We start from the raw sequence: 9482 nt of genomic DNA on the forward strand, positions 1-9482 counted from the left end.
TTATGACAGTTGCAGTGTCTCAGGGTTATAGGATCACCTTTTGTGACTTTCTGACCAGCAAAGTCAGTGGGGAAGCCAGATTCACGTAACAACTGCGTTACGAAATTAACAACTGCAGTGATTCTCTTAACAACTGTGGTAAAAAAAAGTGGCAAAATAAGGCAAAGCTCATTTTACTACTGCCTTGCTTGGCAACAGAATTTTTGGCTTAATTGTGGTCATAGGTTGAGGACTTCCTGTATTTTAAAACTTATATTTTAAAACTTATATTATTAAAACTTATTTATTAAAAAGAATCTATGTATATTGATGGTGCAATGATAAATCAATGAAGCTCATTTACTTTAATTAGCCAATCTTCAGGACTGAGATTTTAAACTGGAGAACAGTTGGTTCAATACATGAAGACCCTTGCATGAATCATCAATGAATACAGATCTATTCTATAACGATGACTAAAAAAAAAAAAAGGTAGGTATCAGTGTCCATACATTTTTTTAAACAGAGCAAAGAAGGACAAAACAAGGGCCCCCTGCTCTCAGTAGTGTATAAATATATTCTGCCATTTCTGTAGATTAGAGACAATTTCCTATCATGTTGGACTCCTTAAAGAGCTTGGTGGTTGGTTCAACATGTCTGGAGGGCATTAAATTGTGTACACAGAGACCATCAATGAAAGATTCATGTCCAAAGGAATACTGGATGCTGACCACAAGTAGTAAACAAAGATTTTGTGCCTTCTGCCTGGGCATATATAGCACACTGAGCCACAGTGTGGTTTATTGGGTTTAGTGTGGTCTGCTACTACAATCATCTGTAGCTGAGTTAACCTATTGTGATTTTTAAAACCTGGTGTATCATGTGAATCTAGGCACTGTTTTGGATTTTTTTTAAAAAAATTAGGGCATCTGGTTTATTTCTATGGGAAGCAGAGGCATGATGTGATGCAGCAGGATCTACATTGTTTTCTTGCTGGGAACATCTTTGGTTTAATTCAGTCAAACTTCAGCAGCCCATCCCACCCAAGCAATGATTCCAAGAAGAGCTCTCATCTCCTATCTGTGTTTCTTTCCTCATCTATAAACCTCCCCCTTCCTTCTGTTCCAAATCTTTTTTTTTTAAGTCAAACTGTAAATGGCCACTGGATTGTGCTTCAGGGCACAAGCCAAGCTAAGGCATTTGCCTCTACTTGTTCTGCATTCTGTAGCATAATGGCCCGGCTGCCCTTCCAAGGGTGAAATTCATCCACTAAGCAGCTGTCTTGATTTCCCTGAAAATTACCTGAGGCAAGTGGTAGCAAGGAGATTTACGCTGGTTTTGAAGGAAGTCAGGCTGAGCGACAAATTCAGAAAGATGTCTGGAAGAGTCTGTAAAAAAATAAACCCCTCAGCCCAAAGCTAGACACGAAAAAGATATGGCATGACTAACCTCGGTAATGTTACAATGCCATCTTTCTGGAAGGAAGAATGGAGTCTCTAATCACCAAACTAAAAGCTCTAGAGGGGTTTTCAGACAATGGAACTTTTTACTTAAATATTTCTCATTGAACATCACTAGGGTTCCATGGCATCACTTTGGAAACCATTGCCCTTGTGGATCTGACCATAGTTCCATCTAGTCTAACATCAGGTTTTGAAAAGTACCAAAAGGTATAGATGGGGCTACAAATCTACAAGCATAAGGAAGAACTTTGTAGACTTATATCAGATTTTCAAAGGTAGACAAGTTCTATGTTTGGAAGGTCCTTTTAAGTATTTGTTCCAAATAAGTAGTAAAAGAAACCCAACTTTTGTGCTTAATTATGTGGCCTACTCAAATTAAGAAAAAGTGCAGGATTTCTTAAGATTTGTAATTTCTTCAATAGATTATAATGCATACTGTATTTTTGGCTATTGCTGATTATATGACAGAACATCACAAGTTAATCCTGAAATAAAATGAGTAATATACAATTAAGATTTCTACCATGCAGTGTGTATGCATGTTCATTGCTCGGGCTCATTCCTTTCAATAATTTCGACTAGATAGCCCCCTACATGAATGGTATAGCTAGCCCCAAATAGCAGGAGACTGAGATAAAGAGGCACAGGAGTACCATCTGAAATCTAGAAGTAGATCAAAGCAAGGTGAGAAAGCATTACATATAATATAGTGTTACTGTCCAACCCTGAGTGGAAAACAATGAGTTTTAATTCACTTTAAGTTTTCATTTATAACTTGAAATTGTTTTGTGTGTCCTGAAGGAGGAACTACAGGAAAAAAAGACCACCACCAGGACTAACATTTGAGTAAGACTAGGTTCTTCTGATCTTCTCACTGACCTTTGATATAGTAGTATCATTCTATTAAGATGAAAAACAGGTAGATCCCCTGTGATCTTGAAGACCTTGACTTGGGTTGGCTACTGCAATTTACTTTGCCCTGAACTTTTGAAATGGTTCAGAAGATGGTTCCAACATCAAGTTAGATTCTTTTAGTAACCATTGTTCCATTTATTCTTTCATGTCTTAAAAGACAATTATATCTTTAAAGGCTCAACTAAAAAAATCTGGTTTTAATTTTTGGAATTCTTTGTTGGACCTAGGATAACTAACCAACTATTCTCTCATAAATGAACTTTTACAGACATGCCTCTTTTGCTGAAATAAAATGAAGTAGGCAACTACCAAAAAAGGAACTTTTTAAAAGTGGCACATCTTTTTTGAAAGATATTTCCCCTAATTTTAGTAGAACCAAGTCCAAAATCATTTGTGTCATTTGCTCAATTTGAATTATCATGCAAATGGCATAAGTGCCCTGGATGCTCTATTTTCTGATTTAATGGCCTCCTTTCCAACAATAGCCAATTAGTGCATTTCTATGAGATTTCACTATATTCAATTGTCAAATAAGGTTTGTTTTAAGAAATAAAGCTTATGGCTAAGTAATGAACATTTTATATTGGTCTGAGAATTTTTAAATTTTGTTACTATTTTTCCCTGTATATATTTTTTTCATATGAATTTAACTGGCAGTTTATGTTTATGTAATTAATATAAATATATAATACATAAATAATATATTTGATTAGGATTTTATCAAAGTTTGAGCAGATGAAAGATTGACTAAATATTGTATATTATTTGATGGTTTGATGAGTAGCTCACACCTCATTCTAAGCAATAACTTATGATCAAACTCAGTCAGTCAGTATGCATTTAATATACTAACTTTAAGCTAAACAAGCTTGAAGTTATTGTATTTAGCTGTATGAAATGACCCCTCCACCACCTAATTATCTGTTTAATTATCTGACATTATCTCACAATACCCTCAGTGTCCATGGTCCTTTTCAGTATCCTAGTAGTGGATCCTTTTGGATGAACTTAACATTTTAAAACTTGACATTGAAAGAAACAACAAACAAAATCTAGAAGTATGGAATCAAAGAGAAGCACAGGAATGCACTTTGTTTAAACATATCTAGGTTTTAAGGGGTGTCCTAGGTCATACTTACCAGCTGGAACATGGGGTGGAACAAAATGGCAAAGACACGGCAGTAATTTTGTGCCAATATGGTATTCAGTAAATGGAGAACTAAACATGGTGTTATTGTTTGTACCTAGTCTACTAAGTCATGGTCTGCATTACTGTAATTTACTGAATAAACTAAAAATGACTGGGATCACACTATTGTATAATTTATAAACTATTCAGTAAATTATGATGATGAGCCAAGCAATAAATAAAAGGAAAATATTGTCAATTATTTATGGGAGGATGATTCAGAATGATTATAAAACACATGCAGGAATTGGACTTACAAGTCCACATGACACTTAACCTTGTTTTTTTTAAATGAATAAAGGGGGCCTGACCTCACCTACCGAGCAGTCATGTATCCTTGATCTGAATCTGGAACCCTCTGAATCATCCATGCACATTTTGTTGTGAGGCTTTTCCCGCTGCTAAATGGTAGAGGTAATCTTCAACTTACAACCATTTGTTTAGGGACCAAAGTTGCAACAGCACTGAAAAAGTGCACATGATGACAATTGCAGCATCCCCATGGTCACGTGATCAAATTTTAGATGCTTGACAACTGGTACATATTTATGTGCGTTGCAGTGTCCTGGGATCATGTGATCACCTTTATGTGACCTCACAAGAAAAGTCGGTAAGGAAGCTGGATCACTTAATAATCCTGTTACTAACTTAACAACTGTGGCAAGGAAGATCATAAAATGGGGCACTTAACTGTCTCACTTAGCAACATAAATTTTGGGCTCAATTGTAGTATTAAATTGAGGTCTACCTGTAGTAGTCTCTAGCCACTCCTAGCAGATTTTACACATTGCATAGCTACACTTAGACCGGGGGTCCCCAACCTTTTTGATCCTGTGGACTGGTGGCAGCAGCCACAGCTTCTGCAGTTTTGGCAGTAGGTGGGTGGGAGAATAGTTTTGTGTGTGCAACCTAAATCTGGTGCACGCACAAATGAACCGCCACCAAGGGGATGGGCCCCCATGCCTTTGACAGTTTGGGACTAAGCGGGAAGAAATATTTTTGATACCACAGCTACTACAGCTAAATATAACCTTTCTCATTCATGAGCTACGGAAGAGTAAAAGCTGTGTCATGCAGAGGGCGCATTTGTGATACTGTTAAATAAAAGTGGCTTTTAATAAACAGTGTTAAAAGGATACAAAATGCCTATAGATGTACAACTGTAGATAAGCAGCAAGTTGTCTGTTTCTTCGTGGTACACAAATTTAGACAATTCCTTCCCTTTTGCCTTTGCAAACATGCAAAACACTAAAAGAACTGATTAGAATCCTTTTCTCTTGTTTTCTAGCTCCAGACTGTTTTTCTAATATGGAACATTTAACCAGCCAATTTAAAATGGTGAGCTCACTCTTCTCCAACAAGGAACTATTACGGTCATTTGCCATTTATGTAGATTTGACCTACTTTTTCTTCATAAGCTTCCCCCTCAACATAAAAATTCATGTATGAATTGCAGGAAAATTTTGTGAGGTCCCAACTACAGGCTCTGCAACAAAGGATGTGACAGAACTACAGGCTATAAGAATAGTACCATTTATTCAAGCCAATTGGCAGAATTGTAATTTCAATATTTTTGGGCTGGTTGGCTGGCTGGCTGGGTGGGTAATAATCCAAAAAAAATTACACCCATGCTTCTTGTGTACATGAAAATAAGGACATGCTTGCTAACTAGTAGTACTACTCTCCTTAATATCAATAATTATTGTGTAATCTTCTCCTTCTCTCACACACATTTCCCTGAAATGCTTCTTTAGATGCAATGCACTGAATTTATTTAGAACCCCTTAAATACAGCTACATCCAACAGGTGCCAAACTCACATTTTACCCCTGTTTATTCTATCTTAACATTTGCACCAGTAATAGAGTAACTGCAGCTCTAACACATTCAGCAACATTTATTATATGTCTGGATTTGTATGTAGCCATTTCGTTCATACTTCCATTTTAGGCATCCAAAGTACATTTCCAAAGAATTAAAAAAAGATCAAAACCTAAAAGGAATGTGCATTCGTGTGCATGTATTTCCCAGTTGTGCAAAGGAGACATACTGCCTCTCTACACCAGCTGCCTCAAACTAGAGGAATTTATACCCCAATGCTCTGTTAGAGTGAGGATCCTGTCTGAACAGAGTCATGCTGCTGGTTTCCTGCCATCTTGCGTAGGACTGAGGGGGAGGAGAGAGGGAAAGAGAGGGAACGTTTTCCAGTCTTTGGCCCCCATCTGGCTGGCGCAAAGGGGAAAAGAGTCAGTGCTTGCGACCCGAAAGAGGCTGGCCTTGTGACCAAAATAGTGCATGTCATTCTTTATCACCATCCCATAATGACCCCCAACAACTCAAGGCAATGATGGCAATGATTCAAACCTCCCTGGGGTCTCCATGGCAACCGGCCCCACAGGAGGTCTTTACTCCTTTTCCTCTTTTGTCAATGGAGGTTGTTTGTGTCACGAAAACTTCCTTTCTCAAGGACCAGGAGGGTGTCTGTCCTCAGCCTCTGCTACAGATTCCCCTCGCCATCTGTCACTGCCATTGATCCCAGCCTGACCTTCCTCGTCACCCAGGCCACGAACAGCAGCCCCTATGCTTGTCCTTCTGGGTACTGAATGTATGGCAAACACCCCCCCTCCCATATTTGGAATGGCTCTTGTCCATAAGTGGGGCTAAGCAAGAGGCAGCTTCCCATTTCTTATCCACTGTCTTTGTCCAAGTATTCCTTGCCCATCCACATAGCTATCTTACAAATACAGTGCTTCTCTTCCCTGGTGCGGCGCCTCTGAAACAAAGCTTTCCCCAAGCTGCAAGAGATTGTGGTAATTGTTAAAGCCCTTCGATGCCTATCGGGAGGGAAAGGCTGAAATTTCATGCAGTCGGGCTACAAAGTGCCTTGAAGATGCCCAAGATCATTAGTGGCAAGCTTGTAAAATGTCACGTAACGGACATCTACACTTAACAGCCCTTAAAGTAACAGGAAGTGGGGAAAACATTTCAGCAAGCAGCTTCAACATCTACTACTCTTAATGAAAATCAGTATGGAGAAAGAGTAAAGAGGCAAGAAAGCACTTTGAGTCACGGATTGCAAGTTCAAATTCTACTTCTCTAGATTTAATATTTGGTATTTGAAGAAAGCTTTTTATTTTATTTATTTATTTATTTATTTTGTCAAACAATTATTAGATAACAGGTATAAGTATAAACATGAAAATTATAAATACATGAAATGGATACGAATGACAAAAAAGAAAAAAGAAACAATAGGACAGGGACGGTAGGCACGTTTTGGTGCACTTTTCTACAGTGGGAACTCAGCAATCTATTCTAAAACTACAAATTGATTGTCATTTTGCCCAGAACTCTTTCAAATGTTGCATTTTTCATAATTCATTCATGCATAAAGGTAAAGACAAAGGTTCATCCGCGCATGCATGCTAGTTGTTTCCGGCTCTAGGGGGTGTTCATCTCCGTTTCTAAGCCTAGGAGCCAGTGCTGTTTGAAGATGTCTCTGTGGTCATATGGCCGGCATGACTAAACAGAGAAGGCACGTGGAGCACTGTTACCTTCCCACCAAAGTGGTCCCTATTTTTCTACTTGCATTTTTTACGTGCTTTTGAATTGCTAGGTTGGCAGAAACTGGGACAAGTAATGGGAGCTCACTCTGTTATGCGGCACTAGGGATTCGAACCCCTGAACTTCTGACCTTCTGATCGACAAGCTCAGTGTTTTAGCCTCTGAGCCACCAGATCATTCATGCATAGTGGAATATAAATCATTTATTGTAATTATTGACTACGATGGGAGAATGCACAAAGGGAGGCCTGTTGTCTTAGACTCTCCAGTCTGGAAATTTTAGATTAGTGCCAGGCACCTACCTCTACATTTAACTTGCAGCTCAGTGAAATAAAATGATAGGTCGAAGCTGTGAAAAGTCTAATCAACCTGATGACAAGCTTAGTTAAGACCTGAGCTCCACTGCATGCGTGTCTTCTTTTTATGTTTATATATTATCACTGAATTTCACACCAGATCAAAGATTTATGGTATCATTAAAAAATATGCTGTCACCACTGTGAACCAAGAGCAAAAGCAAATCATTTCCTACAGTGCGTGTGTAGTAAAAATAGGGGGGAATCATTGGCACCCATTGGACCTATTTAAAAATCTGTCTGCATAAGTGTGTGTGTGTGTGAGAGAGAGAGAGACAGAGAGAGAGACAGAGACAGAGACAGAGAGACAGACAGACAGAGACAGAGAGAGACAAACAGACAGACAGACAGACAGACAGACAGACAGACAGACAGACACACACACACACACAGAGACAGACAGACAAACCTTTCAGAATTGTCTCATGTAAGATTTCAATATCTGGGCTGCAGAAATCTAGATGATCACTGGTGGCAGCACAGAAACCTATAAAGTAACATTTCTGCCATCTGGTGTTCATTTTGATTTCTGCACCCAGATGGATAAGCTGTCTGAAAAAGCTTTAACTTGGCAATTTAAAATAAAACATAATTTTGCCCAGATATTTATTAGGCATGACCAATGGAGTTTTAATTAAATGTCACTGAATTTTAATTTATCTCTTGGCATTTCCTTGTTACAGCTTGACCTGCCTAGTCTCCACAGTCACTTAAGTCACTTAAACTGCATGATTTAAATTTTATTTACAGCACTGTGTCTTACTTGATCACATCTCTGTTTGAGCTAATAAAATCCAAAGCTTAATTCCCACAACTGCCCCTGGCAATTAAAATAAAATGGGTCCTTTTTTTCTAAGAAGTGAGTAGTGAAAACAAGCACTTCGGAAGACAATTCATTCCTTGAAAATTAATTACCAGGATGTGTACATAACCCAAAGAAGACAACTTACAAATTTCCAGAAAGTGTAAGTCTTCCTAATACATTTATTTAATTATTTAAATAATTAAAATGTACATGACCATCCATCTTATACAATATAATTTTGGGCAGCTAATCGGAAAATTTACATAACAGATCTCCAACAGTAATCTCTGAATATGAATATTATATATCACATACCCATATATGAAGACAGATGTAGATATACTCATATCCATATATGGGTATATATGGGTATATATGGATATGTGGTATATAATATACACACACATAATTCTTTTAACAATTTGACAATATATAGATTATAAAAGTCCCCCCTTTTTTATTTCAGGATTAATAATGAATTTAAACAAAATGAATATTTCTTCAAATAATCTGCAACTACTTTAGAAGAGAAACAGTCATTGAATGTCATTGCTCTTGTGATTGAATATAAAAAAAAACTAGTGAAAGACCCAATCACCAAATGGATCCTTTGGGTTTGCATGTGATACGTCTCCAAATACCATTCTGGGAAAGAACAATCTCTCCAACATCTGTCTGGCTGCCATGGGAGGCAAAATATCCAGCCAGGCACTTCTTTTGGGAGCTGTGCATAAAGAAAGAAAATGCAAGCTAAGAAAAAGTAAATGCAAAAAGGTATTGGTTATGTAATTTATGCTTTTTAAAGATTAACAGTGGTGTTTTAATATGCAAAGATATCCAGCTTTGGTAGGGGATAGCACCACTGGCTGCATTCTGTAATGAACTTATTTACTATATTTATTTCCGAACTTTGACGTTGCACACTCTGCTAAACTAAAGTTAAGCTTAGTGCACACACCACATAGACTAAAATGTGGCTTGTCAGTATGTAGCTCAATGTGTTGCACAAGCTAGACAATTGGGTCAATTTGGTGAACCATAGTTCGCTAAATCAACAGGAATTAGTATGTTCTGCAGTGATAGTGTACATTTTGGTTTAGTACATTGTGTGAACCCAGACACTTGCAGTTTGCATACTATAATTAAGGCTTAACATATTGTGTAAATCTGACCAATTGTGTGCTATTCAACAAACCATGGTTAAGCATATT

This window comes from Notechis scutatus, chromosome Z (assembly GCF_049901735.1).
Source record: "Notechis scutatus isolate UNSWTSFEM ecotype Mainland chromosome Z, rNotScu1.2, whole genome shotgun sequence".
In the NCBI taxonomy this organism is placed as follows: Eukaryota; Metazoa; Chordata; class Lepidosauria; order Squamata; family Elapidae; genus Notechis; species Notechis scutatus.